We start from the raw sequence: 19,421 nt of genomic DNA, 5'->3' as shown, positions 1-19,421 counted from the left end.
GGCGCGGTGGAGGCGGCGGCGGCGACACGTGGCGCGTGCCGATTCGCCGGGCGGCGCGGCGGACGTGTTCGGCGGCGCGAGGTGGACGGAGCTAGGGTTGGACTGAGTTCGTTTTTCGGGAGGGTCACATATTTATAGGTAGAGGGAGCTAGGAGGCTCCAAATGAGGTGCGGTTTTCGCCCACACGATCGTGATCGAACGACCTAGAGCATGGAAGAGAGTTTGGTGGGTTTTGGGCTGGTTTTTAGGGGGGTTTTTGCTGGACACTCAAATGGACTTTGCGGATGCCCGGTTAACCGTTGGAGTACCAAACTACCTCCAAATGGAACGAAACTTGACCGGTAGTCTCCGGGTGGTATATTAAGGCCACTTGACAAGCCTCGGTCCATTCCGAGAAAGTTTGACACCCGCACACGAAAGAAAACGAAAGGGATGCGCCGGAGGAGATAGGAGCGCCGGATTGCAAAACGGACAACGGGGAAAATGCTCGGATGCATGAGACGAACATGTATGCAAATGCAATGCATATGATGACATGATATGAAAATGCATGACATGACAAAATGCAAAACGAAAAACAAAACCCGACCACGGAGGGAATATCATAACACATAGCCAAAAATGGCAAGAATCGGAGTTACAAATATGGCAAGTTACATGCGGGGTGTTACAACACTCCACCACTATGAGAGGATCTCGTCCCGAGATCTAGGACTGAAAGAACTCCGGATATTCGGAACGGAGATGGTCCTCGCGTTCCCAGGTGGCTTCCCGGTCGGAATGGTGCGACCACTTCACTTTCAGGAATTTGATTGACTTGTTGCGAGTCTTGCGCTCAGTTTCTTCAAGAATAGCAACGGGGTGCTCATGATAAGACAAATCTCCTTGGAGGTCAATCTCTTCGAAGTTGATAGTGCGCTCAGGCGTCTTGAAGCACTTGCGAAGCTGTGACACGTGGAACACATCGTGCACGTTCGCGAAGTTGGAAGGAAGCTCAAGTTGATAGGCGAGGTCGCCTCTTTTGCCAACGATCTTGAAAGGACCCACGTATCTAGGGGCAAGCTTCCCTTTGATACCGAAGCGACGAGTGCCTTTCATTGGAGAGACGCGGAGGTAGACATGGTCTCCGATCTCGAAAGCCAAATCACGATGCTTACTATCATAGTAACTCTTCTGGCGCGATTGCGCGGCTTTGAGATTATCACGGATGACTTTACACATTTCTTCAGCTTCAGTGATTAAGTCACTGCCAAGAAGTTGGCGTTCACCAGTCTCTGACCAATTGAGAGGAGTACGACACTTTCTGCCATAGAGAATCTCGAATGGGGCCTTGCCCGAACTTGCTTGGAAACTGTTGTTGTAGGAGAATTCAGCATATGGAAGACAATCTTCCCATTTCATGCCAAAGGAAATGACACAAGCCCTGAGCATATCTTCAAGAATTTGATTGACTCGCTCGACTTGGCCACTAGTTTGAGGATGGAAAGGTGTGCTGAAACGAATGTTTGTGCCCATGGACTTCTGGAAGGAGTCCCAGAACTTAGAGGTGAAGATGCTTCCACGATCTGAAGAAATCAATTGTGGAATGCCGTGCAAGGAGACAATTCTGGAGGTGTAAAGCTCTGCCAGCTGAGCTGCTGTGATGGATTCTTTGATTGGAAGGAAATGAGCCACTTTAGAAAGCTTGTCAATGACAACAAAGATAGCCTCATTTCCGCGCTTGGACTTTGGAAAACCAGTCACGAAGTCCATTTCGATATGATCAAACTTCCATTCTGGGATAGCAAGAGGTTGGAGGAGACCAGCTGGTCGTTGGTGTTCTGCTTTCACCCTTCGACAGACATCACATTCATTCACGAATTGAGCAATTTCTCGCTTCATTCGAGTCCACCAATACGACTGCTTGAGGTCATGATACATCTTCGTACTTCCAGGATGAATGGAAAGGAGAGAATTGTGCGCCTCGTTCATTATGACTTTCCTTAGATCACCTTTAGGAACCACAATCCGGTCCTCGAAGAATAAAGTATCTCTTTCATCAATGCGATAGCACTTGTATTTGGAAAGACCCTTGTCGATACCACGTTTCACCTTCTTCACCATGGCATCAAGGAGTTGTGCCTCACAAATTTGATCTTCCAAAGTAGGAGATACTATGAGGTTGGCAAGAAAGCCTTGAGGAACAACTTGGAGATTCAGCTTGCGGAAAGCTTCACAAAGATCCGGTTGGTAAGGCTTGAGAATTAAGCTGTTGCAATAAGCCTTCCTGCTTAAAGCATCTGCAATGACATTGTCCTTGCCTGGAGTATATTCAATACTCGGATTGTACTCTTGAATCATTTCGACCCATCGAGTCTGCCTGAGGTTGAGGTTGGGCTGAGTGAAGATGTACTTGAGACTCTTGTGATCGGTGAAAATGTCCACTTGTCTTCCCAACAAGAGATGTCTCCACATTATTAATGCATGGACGACTGCCGCCAACTCAAGATCGTGAGTGGGGTAGTTCTTCTCGTTGGGCTTCAACTGACGAGAGGTATAGGCCACAACTTTCTTCTCTTGCATTAACACAGCACCGAGACCTTGGAGAGAAGCATCACAGAAAACTTCAAACGGCTTGGATTCATCAGGAGGAGTCAAGACAGGAGCTGTGACTAGTTTCTCTTTGAGAGTGTTGAAAGCAACGTCACACTCAGGAGACCAGACATACTTCACATGCTTCTGAAGGAGGTTGGAAAGAGGCTTTGCAATCTTGGAGAAATTCTCAACGAATCTTCGGCAATAGCTTGCAAGACCAAGAAAACTGCGGAGCTGCTTGACATTCTGAGGAGGTTCCCAATTCACAATTGCGGACACCTTCTCGGGGTTAACAGCGATGCCCTTGGCAGAGATGATGTGACCAAGGAAAAGAACTTCATCGAGCCAAAACTCACATTTGGAGAACTTCGCATAGAATTGATACTCTCTGAGCTTGTCGAGCACCAATCGCAAATGTTTGGCATGGTCCTTCTTATTCTTGGAGAAGACCAAGATATCATCGAGATACACCAGGACGAATTCATTGGTATAGGGGTTGAAGATGAAATTCATCATCCGAGAGAACACTGGAGGAGCATTGACAAGGCCGAAAGACACGACAGTATATTCATAAGAACCAAAGCTTGTTCTGAATACTGTCTTGGGGATATCTTCTTCACGAATGCGAATCTGATGATAACCCATACGAAGATCAAGCTTCGAGAATACTTTAGCACCTTTGAGTTGCTCAAATAGCTCATTGATGTTGGGAAGTGGATACTTGTTCTTGATTGTCTTCTTGTTCAATGGACGGTAGTCGACAGAAAGTCGGTCCGTGCCATCCTTCTTCCTAACAAAAAGAACACCACAACCCCATGGAGAAGAACTCGGTCTGATCAAACCCAGACGCTCTTGTTCATCGAGCTGTTTCTTCAATTCCTTCAGCTCGTTGGGTCCAAGCTTGTATGGACGCTTGCAAACGGGTTCAGTATCAGGCTCTAGTTCGATAACGAACTCAACTGGCCGATGAGGAGGCATACCCGGAAGGTCTTCTGGAAAGACATCTTGATACTCACAAACGACTGGAATTTGAGAGATAGCATTCAATTCGCCCTTCTCATTGAGAGAGAAAAACCGAATGGTTTCATCACGAGCGGCATAAATAATGACATCCTCAGAAGAATGTGTCAATTGAATTTCCCTGGCAGCACAATCAAGTTGAGCCTTGTGCTTAGAAAGCCAGTCCATCCCGAGAATTAGATCAATATCCGAGTCACCAAGAACAATTGGAGAAGACTGAAATTTATAGTTTCCCATCTTGATGGAAACATTCGGAACCATAGAGTTTGCATTCATGAATTTACCCGGAGAGACAACTGATAACGGTCTAGGAAAATCTTGATAAACCAACTCATGCTTAAGTGCAAATGGTCTTGATATGAAAGAAAGCGATGCACCAGTATCAAAAAGAACTTTTGCAGGAATATCATTAACAGGAAGATTACCCATTATCACATCAGTAGATTCCTCTGCTTGAGCTGCATTCATCATGTTCACCTTTGCAGACTTTGGATTATGCTTGACCACTACATTGCTGGAAGATCTGACAGGAGGAGGAGGAGGAAGACGCCTTTGGTTGAAGCACTTGTTAGCATAGTGACCTTTCTGCTGACACTTGTTGCAAGTCACCTCTGAGAGTGGACGGTGATAAGGAGCATTGGACTTTGGAGCTTGATTCTGAGACTTGTTCTGATAGCCAGAGTTGGAAGAGTTGGAAGAACCATGGCCACCTTTGTTCTTCTGCTGATAAGGCTGACGAAATGGAGGAGGAGGAGGCAACCAGAACTTCTGTTGCTTAGCTGTCACAAGTGAGGAAGAAGAAGACTGAACTGCGTCTCTGACTCTCTTCTTAGAAGCCTCACAGTTGAGCTGAGCGGCCTCTTGCTTCAGTGCCATGTTATAGAATTGATCAAACTGAGTAGGCTCAACAAGAACGAGAGCTAATTGCAGATCCTCTTTAAGGCCACCTCTGAAGTGATAGATCATGCTCTTTTCATCAGGAACGTCTTGTTTAGCGAAGCGAGCAAGTTTCTGAAACTGGATGTTGTATTGATACACAGACATGTTGCCTTGCTTGAGATTGCGGAACTCCTCACGCTTGCTCTCAACAACACTTTATGGAATGTGGTGCGCTTTGAAGTCTCGACAGAAGTCAGTCCAAGTGATCACACGACCTCCTCTGGAATCTTTGTATTGTTGATACCAATCAGCAGCTTGGTCCTTGAGCTGGAAAGAAGCGAACTTGACATAGTCCTCAGGCCTGACATTGCTACATTCAAAATGCTTGTTGATGTTCACGAGCCAATCATCGGCATCCGTGGCCTCGGCACAGTAGCTGAAAGACTTGGGCTGATTTGCGAGAAACTGGTTGAGAGTGGCAAAGTGAAGCTGATTGTTGCCTTGACCTTGATTGCCTTGATTGCCTTGCCCTTGAGTACGTTCTTGCAAGAGTTGCAGAATCATCTGAGCATTAGTGTTGGTGGCTGCCATGATAGCTTGCCATGCCTCCGGAGGTGGAGGTGGTGGCGGAGGGTTCGCTTGACTCCCTTCATTGCGATCCGGATTCTGACGCGTTGGCGGAGCCATCCTGAAGAGGGTGACATCCGTTAGCATCTTGATAGACAAATAGATAAGTAGAATCAACGGATAGAAATTGCACGAAGATGAACGAATGAATTCCGTAGTAAAAGATCACACTTCCATAAGTTGAGAAGCCACTTAAAAAAGATATGGAATCAACATATGACTTCGAAGCAACTCGAATACCACAATACAAAATAAAACAAGTATTGGCTTGCAGAATAAGCCAGAACAAACATATGATAGAGATTTCGCCCGAAGTTTTCGTGGTGGGGCCCACACGGGCTCAATCGTACAACACCATCATGTACAAGGCTGTGCACATGACATACGAAGCGTCCCTGAGTCGGCATAGCCATGGACTCTTTAAGACACTACGAGACCACTGTAAAATCAACCGTATACAGGCGGACCACTAGACGTCGAACCCCAATCTCATATCATGAGTCTGTCGGAAAGATATCCTAAGGCTACTTGAATTCCCACTTATAAACTCCCGAAACTTTCCGGTTATGCAATCTGGTGTAGGGGATACAGGGGACACAAAATATATCACCCAAACTAGCAATCCCTAGGTCCAGCTGTATCCATCCGTCAACACATAACCAAGAAACCTTCGGAAATAGTTTACCTCAACCTTCGAAAAGCATCCGTTATACAAGTTATGGCAATACTCCCGAACTCCCGCCCTAGTACTGGGTGGCGTCGAGGTGATCTCACCAACAACTGCATAAAAGAGATTTCGATGTCGGCGAAACTCAGGTATTCCAGAACTGCAACGATAAAATTGTGACGACAACACCTTGGAGCTCAACTCCCCAGGACACTGCCACAACCCCTAAATGTCAGGAGGCACCAAGAACAATGTTCTCGTCACAAAACCATCGGAACGATTCCAAGATACCCGCGTGATCCTAAATTTTTTTAGTGAAATTTGAGGAGAGAATAGTCAAAACTTCTACGTCAGGAGACCTCACCAGAGCGACGAAGGGACTGAGGAGTAAAAAGAATCCTACTCTCCGATATATATAATCCTAAGACTCAAAACATTTTTGTTCTAGACTCAACAACGCCAGCGATTCGATCAAGCAGGGGGCTCCTAAGTTGGGGATGGCTCTGATTACCAACTTGTAACGCCCACGATGCGGCTATATCTCCCACGTGTCGAGGCACGACTTAGAGGCATAACCGCATAGTGGTTTTGTCGCAAGAAGGGTCATCTTCACACAATCCCATGTAATGAACAAGGATGGGATAAAGAGTTGGCTTACAATCGCCACTTCACACAATACATAAATATATCTCATACATCATCCAAAAACAAAAATATAGACCGACTACGGCCAAAATCCAGATGAAAATAAGACAACCCCAAATGCTAGATCCCCGATCGTCCCAACTGGGCTCTATTACTGATCATCAGGAAAAGACACATAGTAACGACCACGCTCCTCGTCGAACTCCCACTTGAGATCGACGCCATCATCTGCACTGGCATCGTCGGCACCTGCAACTGGTTTGGTAGAATCTGTGAGTCATGGGGACTCAGCAATCTCACACCTGCGAGATCAAGACTATTTAAGCTTATAGGAAAGGAAGGTGTAGTGAGGTGGAGCTGCAGCGGCAAAAGCATATATGGTGGCTAACTTGCGCAAAAGAGAGCGAGAAGAGAAGCAACGGAGTGGTCGTCATCTAGCAATGACCAAGAAGTGATCCTGAACTCCTACTTACGTCATACATAACTCAGGCCGTGTTCACTTCCCGGACTCCGCCGAGAAGAGACCATCACGGCTACACACGCAGTTGATGTATTTTACTTGGGTCAAGTGACAAGTTATCTACAACCGGACATTAACAAATTCCCATCTGCCTCATAACCGCGGGCATGGCTTTCGAAAGATAATACCCTGCAGGGGTGTCCCAACTTAGCCCATCATAAGCTCTCACGGTCAACAAAGGATAAACCTTCTCCCGGAAAAACCCGATCAGTCTCGGAATCCCGGTTTACATGACATTTCGACAATGGTAAAACAAGACCAGCAAAGCCCCCGAATGTGCCGACAAATCTCGATAGGAGCTGCACATATCTCGTTCTCAGGGCACACCGGATAAGCGAAGCGTACAGGTACCAACATAACCCAAGTTGCCAAGGGACGGTCCCGCACGATGCTCTAGTTTGGACCAGCACTCAGAGGAACACTGGCCCGGGGGTTAAAATAAGATGACCCTCGGGCTCGCGAAAACCCGGGGGAAAAGGCTTAGGCGGCAAATGGTAAAACCAAGGTTGGACCTTGCTGGAGGAGTTTTATTCAAGGCGAACTATCAAGGGGGTCCCATAAATCACCCGACCGTGTAAGGAACGCAAAATCAAGGAACATAATCCCAGTATATCAGTAACTAGGGCGGCAAGAGTGGAACAAAACACCAGGCATAAGGCCGAGCCTTCCACCCTTTACCAAATATATAGATGCATTAATTAAATAAGAGATATTGTGATATCCCAACATATCCATGTTCCGACATGGAACAAACTTCAACTTCACCTGCAACTAGCAACGCTATAAGAGGGGCTGAGCAAAAGCGGTAACTTAGCCAAACAACGGTTTGCTAGGAAAAGGATGGTTAGAGGCTGACATGGCAAAATGGGAGGCATGATATAGCAAGTGATAGGTAGCGGAGCATGGCAATAGAGCGAACAACTAGCAAAGCAAAGATAGAAGTGATTTCGAGGGGTGGTCATCTTGCCTGCAAGGTTCTCAGAGTTGTCGAAAGCTTGATCCTCGTAAGCGTACTCGACAGGTTCCTAGTTCACGAACTCGTCTCCCGGCTCTACCCAAGACAAGATCACAAGCAAGCGGAACCACAATCAATCACGAGAAATGCACAAGCAACATGATGCAAAACATGTATGATATACGAGATATGATATGCGATGCATATGCGTGCTCCGGAAGGAAAATGATGAACATGGCAGTAACTTGGCAAACCAAGCATGGCACTGGAAAGATGAGATGATTTCGGTCGAAATCGATATAAAGATCCCCGGAAACGGTTGCACCGTTTGCAAGTTTCGTTATCAGGTTTCAGACTTGGCAGAAAACAGAGCATGGCAGAAATAATAATATGTGGGCCTCTTTGTGAGCTTGATGCACTCATTACAGAGCAATGCACTACAAACCAAGCACACCTACAGCAAGATGGCATGTTTATGAAGCTAACCATGGCAAGAACAAGTACATAGCATGTATGGATCAACTACAATAAGCTTGGCAAAATGAATATCATGTTAAGAATCTGCCAGAAATATTTTATAGCAAAAGTAGAGCAAGATTGAGTCATGCTATGGCACTCCATAATTGCAAACAAGGGCAAGAATGGATCAATTACAACTATAGCTATAAAACATCCTTACTGAACATCTCCAAAATATGCATGGATCTCTTTGTAGCATGAAGTTTACATGGCAAGAAAATAACAGCAGACAAAGACTTAGAGAAATCACTAAGTCCCTGAAATCAGAAATATTACGGAGCCTACTTTGCATGCTTGTGCTAGTCACCACAGAGATCACAAAAATACATGGACTACACCACTGGAAATATGGCATGGCATACTTCAAAACACATGTAGAGCTCATGCCCATAAGATGCACAGAATAAATGATACAAATATGACAAATCTCCAAGTTCTGCTAAGAACCAGAAGATAACAGCAACTAGCCCTCTTCCAACAGAGATTTGGGCATCAAGATGACCTCTAATGAACATGGTGCAATTGAATAAAATGAAGAGCATCACGAGTCGAACAATTTGACATATTACACGCGCGAATCGGGGCTACATGCAAGAAGTTACACACTGAGGAACAGAGGCATATGCTGTAAATTTGCAGGACTTAGAAAAAAAAACGGGATCGAGAAAGTCAACCGCTACAGTAACTGCTCGAGATCTGGATCGGGAAGAGAGCTCGAGCTCAGCCTCGATGGCGCTCGCCGACGAGAGGAAGAGGAGGCGGCGAGGTCGGCGGGGCCGGCGCCGGAGGAGGAGAGGGAGGCCGGCCGGGGCTCCGGTGGAGGGGGGCGCGGCCCGAGGCGGCGGCGGCGCGGGCAGGCGTCGGGCCGCGGGGGCCCGCGGCGGGCCGGTGCGGTGGAGGCGGCGGCGGCGACACGTGGCGCGTGCCGATTCGCCGGGCGGCGCGGCGGACGTGTCCGACGCGGGCGGACTTTGTCCGGCGGCGCGAGGTGGACGGAGCTAGGGTTGGACTGAGTTCGTTTTTGGGAGGGTCACATATTTATAGGTAGAGGGAGCTAGGAGGCTCCAAATGAGGTGCGGTTTTCGCCCACACGATCGTGATCGAACGACCTAGAGCATGGAAGAGAGTTTGGTGGGTTTTGGGCTAGTTTTTAGGGGGGTTTTTGTTGGACACTCAAATGGACTTTGCGGATGCCCGGTTAACCGTTGGAGTACCAAACGACCTCCAAATGGAACGAAACTTGACCGGTAGTCTCCGGGTGGTATATTAAGGCCACTTGACAAGCCTCGGTCCATTCCGAGAAAGTTTGACACCCGCACATGAAAGAAAACGAAAGGGATGCGCCGGAGGAGATAGGAGCGCCGGATTGCAAAACGAACGAGGAAAATGCTCGGATGCATGAGACGAACACGTATGCAAATGCAATGCACATGATGACATGATATGAAAATGCATGACATGACAAAATGCAAAACGAAAAACAAAACCCGACCACGGAGGGAATATCATAACACATAGCCGAAAATGGCAAGAGTCGGAGTTACAAATATGGCAAGTTACATGCGGGGTGTTACAATGAGGCCACACTGTTAAGTGCTTTCTCAGATTATTTCAACTGCTTAGATGCCTTGGCAACTTAAATATAGCGGTTGTACACTCCCTTTCAACTAGGGATGTCAACTGGGTCCCGTTTAATCCCGATTAAATTCCACTGGTGGTATGATAGTTCAAAAGAGTTTTTGTTTTTTGAGGAAAATGAACTAGGGAGGTCGCAAAAACTAACTAGATGGGACTGGCGGATGTCGTTTATTTGCCACTTACATCCCTAGTTTCATCTTACCATTTTAATTTCTTTTTGGCTGATGCTGCTTTGAACCATTTAAATATAGTTTGCCATGCTCGGCAATAATTCGTCCGTCGTTGACCATGTAAGCTTACTGCCTGGATCATACGATAACTATCTCTTACTGATGTCCAGCGGAAACCTTTCAGGATGCTGTTCACACTAGGACACAATGTACAACCCCAGAATCTATTTGTGGAAGCAGTGCGCCATCCATGTTACCAGATGGTAGCAGTTCAGAGGCAACACGGCTGGAGAGCAGTCTGAGCACAGATATTATAGTGCTTGAGGCTCTACTAGAGGAAGAAAGAGATGGTGTGGCTGCCATGAATGAGGTAATCTTTATCTTGAGGCTGGAAATTACGGAATTAGCGGCACGCATTATGCAAGCAACCCAAGAATTGGAGGAAGTAAGAATGTTGCATTTGAAGACGGAGGAGGTCCTGCTGTTTCTGCTATCTGAAGCCCAAGGTAATCCCGGTTCTTCTTTAGATACGAGTTGAAATTGTCATTAGATTATTGTACTTGCATGTTGTGTCATGTCTCTGAATGGATTATGTTGCAAGAGCCCCTATGTTGTCCATGTGTTGTAATGATCCGAATTTTTTAGGCGAGGTAATCCTCAGTACTTGTATGATTGACATAAGGTGAATTGTTTTTCGTGTGAGCATATTGTATTGGATGAAATAACTGTTTGACTCAGAGTGTATCCAACCTACTGAATTCGAAGATCACGACATTTCTAAATCATAATCATATATAAAGGTGGAATAAATCTTTGTTGTGGTTTTGAAGAAATAAATAACAAAACGTATAATTATCTGTGGATATTCATAATCGAATACAAATTGGATTTGAATTTAGTTTGCCAGGTCCTAGTGCAAACGTGAAAGCTAATTCTCCCAAGTTTTGAACGAAGCGGCTAAACACCCACTATAATTTGTGGGCTGCCCGAAGCAAGTGTTTGCGAGATGGAAATTACTGTCTACCCCTGACACTTGACATCCTTATCGACCGGATTTACACTGCTGTCGATAGGGGTAGACTAGTAACTTCAATCAGACATGACACGACGGCCTCTGAGCCCATTCAAACATGGTGGGCGCCAAACGTGGGCGGTAAAACACATTTGATTCAAGCTCGTCCGAAAGACATGTGTCTCTTCCTCCATTTCCCCATTCATACACGGTGGGCAGCAAAACAAACTCTCCTCGTCCGAAATTGATGTAGGCTAATATTTTAAATAGGGGCATATGTGTAACTTCCATCAGACGTGACACAACCACCCTACCTGTCAGCCCCGTTCATACACCGTGGGTGCCAAACGTGGGCGGCAAAACACCCTCTCCTCGCCCAAAATAGTTACCGGCAAATATTTGGGAGATGCGAGATTACCGTCCTATCCCCAACCGACGCGATGTCTGAAATTTTAAACGGGGGATAAGTTCGTAACTTTCCCCCATTTCAGAGAAGCACGTCCCAAAGTTTGAGATCCCCCTCCCCTCCATTTCCCCATTCATACACCGTCGGCGGCATGACAACCTCCGCACTGCGGCCAGCCTCCTCCGTCCGCCACCCCATCCTCCACCTTGCCGGAGCCGCTACCCCTACCCCATCGTCCACTTCAAGAGATGGACGTCTCTCATCCACGGCGCTGGACCAGGATCCTTTCATCGCCTCCTCTCGCTTCATCGGCGCCGTCGTCCACCTTTCCGTTGCCGCTCCTACGACCGCCTCGTCCACGGCAACAGGATATATCCCCCGACCCGGCCGTCTGCCGTCTAAAGTCTTCTTCCCCGCCGCTGACAGCCATCGCACCCGCAGCACCCTCAACGTATCAGCATAGGCCTACACGGCGCCACAAGAGAGGTGGTACTCTTCCATATGTGCTTAAGTTATTGATCTCACCCGAAAAATAGATCGTAATTTGTTTACTGTGGCTAGTTGAAAGCAAACATTGGTTGCGAAGTAGCTTTGTCCAGTTTGCACCTTCAGATCTGCCATGGCATGGGCACTATACTCGTAAAGCTTATGGTTTCCCCCCTTTATATTCACTACCATCATCGTAGGTGCTTCGTGTCGTGCTAGCACTGCTCCTCAAGACCTCAACCCAAAGCTTACGTAAAATACGAATCAGATATGATGCTCATATCACTAAAACAGAGAACGTTTAATTGGTCACCTAATGTTCCTATATTCGTTTCGAAAAGCATGTGCGCCACCCACTGGTCCAGCTAGTTCCACTTTCCTGATTTTCTCTTGATGCTTAGGGTTTTCCCCTTTTATCTACTCTACTATGACCTGCGTAGGTGCTTTATGTCGTATTAGCATTACTCCACCCTTCAAGCTAAACAACACAACACTCAGAATTCGAAAGCTTAGTTGTTCAAATATGATTGTGATATGATACAGATATTAGTTAACCGACACATTTAATTGGTTAGCTAAAGGTCCCACTTGAGTTTCCAAATGCATGTCGCGACATATAGAGAGACAGCATAATTGCATTTCTTTGTCACTTGTTGACCGAACTTTCTTGTCCATACCAAATCTTAGTTGTTATTTCAAAGCAAACATCGGTTGCTAACTACCCTTTGCGCGGTTTGCAGCTTCAGATCTGCCATCCCACTGCCACGGTCAACACTGTACTCATCATGCTTATGTTTTCCCCATTTTATGATGACCACAATCAGCCTATGTGGTTCGTGTCGTAATAGCACTGCTCCACCCATTGAGCTAAACAAGCTTAGTTGTACAAATTCATATATGATATTATTACTAATATTAGTTAAACTGAGAGATGTTTAATTGGTTAGCTAAATGTTCCTACTTTAGTTTCGAAATGCATGTGAGCCACATATGCAGAGACCGGAAATAATAGTATTTCTCTGTGCGCTCTGGTTCATCATGGGTGGCCAACCGACATTGTATTGAAAGACTTGTAATATCTTCAATCTGCTTGCTCTTCTGCTCTTCTTTAAGATGATACTCTTCTCTTGCGGTCGACTGGTCCGGTCGAGTTGTTCTCCCTTAGTATATTTTGAATCTGTCAGGTCAGGTCGACTTGTTCTTCTTTACTATATGTTGAAGCTATCATCTGCGAAGTGTCATCGCTTTTGGAGCTCAAATATTTTGAGTAGTAGGCCAAATTATATTAATGGACACAACAAATTACAGCATGCGTGGCATCTTTTAAAAGAATTGCAGAGATAGCACAAAGGGGTTTACAGGGAGGCAGTATTGGATTAGAATCACTTCTGCATTACAAAGAAAATCTCACTTGTTTTTATGTTTTCATGCATGTCAGATATTGAACATTATCAAAATGAATATGAGAATGGGCGCACGAGAGGAATATTGCGGAACGATCCACTGGCTAACAAACTTGGCATGGTGGAGGATGGCCTATCTTATTCACCCATCAAGGTGCTTGCTCTAACTTTGCAAAGTTGTATTGGTCGCACATATTTTGGATCTGACCTCTTGCATTACTTCTACTTTGTTACACCATCTGCTTAGTTTAAGCATCATATATGAGTATATGCCATACCTATCCATTTTCTGTACCTATTCCATGTGTCGTCACACTATGTTTTTCCAGTCAAATGTTGTTCTTTCGTAATAGATGTCCAAAAGGAAGAGGGTGAGTGCAGATCCTCAAGGAGTACAAACTAGGTATTTGGAAAAGGTAGTGATACCTATTAAATCAAATAGATCAGCAGCCATAGAAAACACAGGCCCAACTGTACCACACTTTACCCCTACTCCAGTGGCCAAACCCCTATTAGAACTGCTGGGAGCCCAGCGTCAGGTACTGTCTATGATATCAATTCAAAATTTGAACTCCTAAATTTCTGCTTGTGCCTTACCTTCTCTCTTCTATGAAAACTAATTTCAAATGAATCTCCTTGCTCAAAGGATCACACGATCTCAAAACAATAATGGGCTCTGCATTGCTCTTGTCAGTACCTCTCTCCCTTTTGCCTTGTAACGCTGTACTTAATTAATTGCTATTTGATTATGTATCATCAGTCTGTACCTGAGCTTCATTATCCTCTGTTTCTTCCAATATTATTTGATCTATATTTACTCTTTGCAAAATGTAGAATAATGGCAACGCTTATAAATAATTTTCTTTGGGGAATTTATTGAATTATCCTTCCATCAACATGGAGAAGGGCTTTGTCCAGCCCGTGTTAACATGTAATGTAAGTTCATCCTTCTCAAGCCTTCAAACTTTGTTCGAGTATAGATTTGGATAGGCATCATTTCCTCCACTGCTGTTTGCTTTGCTGTTTACATCTGATTGGATGTTTGCAACAACTACCAGTTTCAAATTGTAGTTGTAAAAACATGTTCCTTATGCAGAACATATCCATTTATTTGCTTTTATAATTGTGAAACCTATTACGTGTCTCCTTGTTTCTCTTTCAGACTCGTATCTCTTACGCCAGACAGAACTTTAGGGAAGATAGTGAGCCAAACCATCTTGAGGACAGCGAGATGACCCCAAGGTCCTGTCTTGATGAAGACAGTGAGTTGAAGCTACTCACCAGCAAGTGTGAGACAACCTCTGTGTAGTCGCTGCCTCAATCAGTTCGACTTCTTCAGTCTCAACTTAAAGCGGAAAGGCTTGCTTCAGCTCAGCTCCGACTTGAAGTCAAAGATGCAACGAAGATGTCAGAGGACTGCCGTGCGCACCATCATGCCTTAAATCTAGTGTTGATGCATCTATCGTTGACACGACTGAGGTCTACTCAGCTTCTTCAGCTGTTTGGGGGGGGGGCGACGTGGCCAGGCCTAGTGCCTTCTGAAGTGCTCTCAGTTTTGTATATTCTTTTGTCGGCGTGTTTATTTGCACTGGTGGCGAACTTTGATGCTCAGTGGATGTAATATGTGTGATAGCCGTGATAGCCTAACGTAAGTTGCTTGCTTATTTATTTCCTTGTTGTCTTATTTATTCGTTTGCTTGTAGTCATTGCAGTTCTTTTTTCGCGGTTTGCTAGTGGCTGCAATAACCTATTTTTTAAAACTAGGCCACAATAACCATGGGCTAATATTTACTGTAGTGACACTTGGCCTCCTATGGGCCGTAGAAACAGTGGGCCTTCTACGGGCCGGAGAAACAATGGGCCTTCTACGGGCCGTAGAAACAATGGGCCTTCTACGGGCCGTATCATCAATGGGCCTTATACGGGCAGTATGATCGATTGGCCAAACATGGGCCAATAACAGGCCGCATTATGGCCGTAAACGGGCTAGAGTTGGAATCGTCCGTTCATGGGCCGACCATAACGGGCCATCGTTAATAGGCCGTATTTGATGACGCTATGAAAACGGCCCAACGTATTAACGGGCCACAAATGGGCCGACTGTAACCACGGGCAGAATTTGGCACACAAGCAGAAAATGACAGTAACGGGCCGTAAGTAAACGAATGCTGGAAATTAGCCCAAGAATAAATGGGCTCTGAGAAGGCCGAAAGATAACATGGGCTGGAAACGGCCCAACGGAATAACAGGCCGTTAATGGGTATAAAGTGATACACTGTTTATTACGGGCCAGTTTCACCATGGGCCGTTAATGGGTGTAAAGTGATACACTATTCATTACGGGCCAGTTTCACCACGGGCCATTAATAGGCCAAGAGTTACACAGGGCCTCATATGGGCCGAAAGACGTCATGGGCCATACATGGGCCAGAAGTGAAAACGGGCTAGAATCATATTGGGTGGCCCAGATGACGCTACTGAGCCTAATTCGGATAGGGCGTAACGGGCCTTGGGTTAGCAGGCTGTAAATGGGCTATATGCGAATAGGCCGTTAACAGGCTTTACATGGGCCGGCCCGCCACCTTTTGACCAAGTCAAATGGGACGGCCTTTTCACAGGAATGGGCCTCTGTTGGGCCGTGCCACGTGTCGACGTATGATAGGCGCCTTCTGTCCAATGAGTGGATGACATCTGTCCCAACGATGAGCCGACACGTGTTTCCTCCAGCCAATGATGATTTTACACGTGGAAAATCCCCATTGGTCGTGGCTGTTAAGGGGTTATCGGATCCAAAACCCGACCCGATAGCTTAACGGCGTTCCGTTATGGTGGATGCCACGTGTCGGTCACCCTTGACGAAAGCACTTCTGTGACGCGGGATTTATCGTCATGGAAGTGGACACTTCCGTGATGATAATTTTGGTAATGTCATTGCACCTTCTACGACATCACAGGTATGACTATCTTGATTCTGTCATTAAATCGTCATGGATGTACATGCATGACAGAAAATGCAACCTATTGTGACAAACACGTGTCATCACGGAAGTGTATTTTTTTTGTAGTGTTAGCACCATGGCTTAAACGGTCTCGTTTAGGATAAGAAAGCCTCTCACGAGCATGCCTCCTAGTTGCTTCCCACCCTGGATGAAAAGCATAAGGAGCCATTGGGGGCTGCCCCCATCCTCCATTGAAGCCTCCCATGTAATATGTCACATAGGGGGTTGGCGCCATCCATGGTACCGGTACACGTGACCCGTATGGCCTTGTGTGATGCTAATTTTTTTTGCTTCGGAGGAGCTAGAACCAGCCGCTTGATTGGCATATTTGGACAGCAACATATCAAAAGTTGGCTTGATTCACTGACACTTGGCTTCATTCGTTCTCTGCTTGCCAATTTATGAACTCTTGGGCTTCATAAATTTATCACGTGTATTCTCTTGCACTTGTGGTTGCCCCCCGAGTGTAGGATTCTTGATAGTGATCTTCAATATCGCCTTGCCATCGAATTGCTTGTCAAGCACAATCTCTCTTCCCAAGACCTCGGTCGCCCTCTTTGCTTTTCCCGGGTTCACCAATAACCACATTATCTTTATTAGCAGATTCGGCTATGTTAAGCCGAACTAACATTTTCTTCCCCTCCAAGTTCATGGTGTTTACTGGGAAGGGATGCAGGGTTGGACCTATGTTAGGTCATCCAGTGTCACTAGACACTGAATAAAATTCGTGCGTACCTTATATATAGTCCAGATTTTTGGGCTGGGCACCGGTAAGTTTTGGAGCTGGAGACCGGCCAGCCCAACAATAAACGAGCGAGGCAGTGCGGACTATCTAGCATAAATTCCCATCCTTCTAGAAACACATGACCCTAGCGGCCTGGCTGCGGAGGCGCACACCCAGTCCTGGCTAGCTATCCATTGATTAATCGATCCCCTATACCAATGACTGATTCATCATGTTTTTTTCTAACAATGTAAGATGTGACAATTTTAAGCTCATTATAGCCGCTATAGAAATGATCATGAATTTTCTGCTCTAGTTGCAACCATAAGAGAATGAGCCATGTGGTAAAGCAGCAAACCATGAAAATATGGTGCCAGTTACAGATAGGGGAAATATATGCACTTTCAATTCACTCATGGAACCTGCTTCACCTAACTGTGCCAGATATTGACTGATGTGTTCCCAAGTTGTTTTCGTAACCACACCGCTAAATTTAGCAAAATCAGAAACTTTAGAACATTGAGGGTACAAAACTGTATCGAAGTGTTCACGATAAGGCTTTTGGTACACACGGCTCCTTACTTTCGGCTCATTTCCGAAAGTTTCTTGAAACATCTTCTGCAAATCCTCCCTTAATTTGTCTAAAATTGGGCCTGAGGTAGATGAAGATGCTTGTGGTGATAGCGTAAGAGCAACATGATTACTAACTACGGGTGCAATTTGTGGTGTGGGCGCTGAACCAGAATTTGACGGGAGACTAAACATGCTTGTGCTTATGGGCGTTTTGACTTGTTTTCTAACCGCTGAATCTAAAAAAGCACGATTTTGGCCTAGAGTGCCTGGACTGCCCGGCCCTTGTCCCGCCACGTTTTGGACCTTCTGAGTCCGGCTTGAATTTGGCCGGACAGCCAGGCCAGTTCAGATCCTGCTGCTGCAGTGTACTGTTTTGGCTGCCGAGGCTGCATACGACCTCACATGAAGATGACCCAAGAACGGAAGTTGTTCGTTTCGACTATATGAAGAAATTTTGTGTTGAGCACTTTTTCATTTGGCCATCTTAATAGCGGTTTTTTCCATGACAAAATCTGGCGTCAACAAAGGCAAAGCAAACGAGATACTCGATAGGCTCCTTTATACCTAAAGAAGTAATAGTTCGACTTCAGATTAATGTTATGTCATTACATTTTGATTACTGCATTGTTCACGTCTTTTATCGAGAATTTTTCCTCTTAGTACCTACATGCACATCCATTCACCTGAGTGTTACGGTTCCACCATATCAAACATCCAAGTACCTATAATTGCAGCTGGCATTTGATAGCTTACATTATAGAGACTCTACATGGACACCATATGAATTTCTGCTGCTCACATTCCCCACGCTGCGCCACCGCTCCCTCACCATGGTTCTATCACGCGCATGACCGTTGCGGCCCTCGGCATCCTCGTCGATTCCCCTGCCCGCCCCTTACTACGGATGCATGCCCCTAAATGAGGTCATCGGCGTATGCGATGACCTTGGGCTGGACTTTGAGCTCACGGCATGGCTCTTCCTACGCTCGTCTGTCACCCCTCTCATGGCTGCTGGCTCGCATGGTTGCCGCACTCGCGAGCGGGTCATTCAGTTCCCTTTCCCTCTTGACAGTGACTCCATGACTCTCGTTCTTTGCTGCCTATTTTGTGGGGATCATCGAGCGTTCAATGTGTCCTTCGAAGATGAAGCGCAATTTTCCTTCACGGTGGCCTGCGCAGCTGTCGCCCACCTCATCGCGGGATACGGTGACTTTGCCAGGCCTGGCATCCTCATTCGCTTCCCTTCCCCGCCGCCTATGCTCGGGGCGACGCCGTCTTCCCCTCGGCTGTTCCCACCGCCTCGCGTTGCGGCACCCTGCTCGCCTCCCCCCCGCCGCCCAGGAGAACGCTCGTTTCTCCGTTGGCCCTTCCCTGGGCTTGGATGATGGTTACAGTTCCATTGCTAGGCTGCATGCTCCCCAGCCACATAAGGTACACCAGTGTTCGTCCTGGTTCTCGCTTTCGTAAGCTTCTGCTGCATGATTTCCACTTAGAAGCCACACACTCCCCTTTCAACCCAATGCTTAAGCCCATAACACCCATTTGGATAGCCTTGAGCTGTTCCATGCATGTTGTTCTGAATGTTTAGCTTGTTAATGATGCCA

The sequence above is a fragment of the Triticum aestivum genome, chromosome 4D (assembly GCF_018294505.1).
Source record: "Triticum aestivum cultivar Chinese Spring chromosome 4D, IWGSC CS RefSeq v2.1, whole genome shotgun sequence".
NCBI classification, from domain to species: Eukaryota; Viridiplantae; Streptophyta; class Magnoliopsida; order Poales; family Poaceae; genus Triticum; species Triticum aestivum.
Note: the sequence above shows the minus strand (reverse complement) of the source record.